The 649-nt window shown below is 42.4% G+C and overlaps 1 non-coding gene across 1 annotated transcript; it reads left to right on the top strand.

Moving 5' to 3' along the window:
* Positions 1-257: 257 nt before the first annotated feature.
* On the top strand, positions 258-364 carry LOC141675697 (small nucleolar RNA R71). Its single transcript, XR_012556337.1, has one exon. It is a non-coding gene; the product is annotated as a small nucleolar RNA R71 (small nucleolar RNA).
* The last annotated feature ends 285 nt before the right edge of the window (positions 365-649 follow it).

The raw sequence follows: 649 nt of genomic DNA, 5'->3' as shown, positions 1-649 counted from the left end.
AATCCACCTTCATCGTCAAAGCCTTAAGTTGAGCAGCTATAACAATAGCTGCATTTACCTCCAGAATTCCTACTACCTTGCCCTGAGGTAGTCTCTGAGTTGGGTTCTGGTATTCATTAGCAGCCATCAGTTCAATCAACTCATAAGCTTCATCGTAGCTTTTAGCCCATAAGGCTCCACCCAATGCTGCATCAAGCATGGGTCTAGAAGTTGCACCCAACCCGTTGTAGAAACAGTTAATGATCATCCAGTCAGGCATCCCATGGTGATGACACTTTCAAAGCATCTCCTTATATCGCTCTCAAGCCTCATATAAAGACTCTCCAGACTGTTGCGCAAATTGAGTAAGAGCATTCCTGATTGCAGCTGTCTTTGCCATAAAAAAGAACTTAGTAAGGAACTTTTGAGCAAGATCTTCTCATTTGGTGATAGAGCCTGGAGGTAGAGAATGCAACCAACACTTAGCTTTATCCCGTAGTGAGAATGGAAAAAGCCTTAGCTTAATAGCATTTTCAGACACATTATTGAATTTGAAAGTGTCACATATCTCGATGAAATCCCTAATGTGCATGTTGGGATCTTCAGTCGGAGAACCCCCAAACTGAACTGAGTTCTACACCATCTGAATCGTGCGAGCTTTGATTTCAAA

The sequence above is a fragment of the Apium graveolens genome, chromosome 7 (assembly GCF_009905375.1).
Source record: "Apium graveolens cultivar Ventura chromosome 7, ASM990537v1, whole genome shotgun sequence".
NCBI classification, from domain to species: Eukaryota; Viridiplantae; Streptophyta; class Magnoliopsida; order Apiales; family Apiaceae; genus Apium; species Apium graveolens.
The sequence above is the reverse complement of the archived record's forward strand: the minus strand, read 5'-3'. Positions and strand labels throughout refer to the sequence as shown.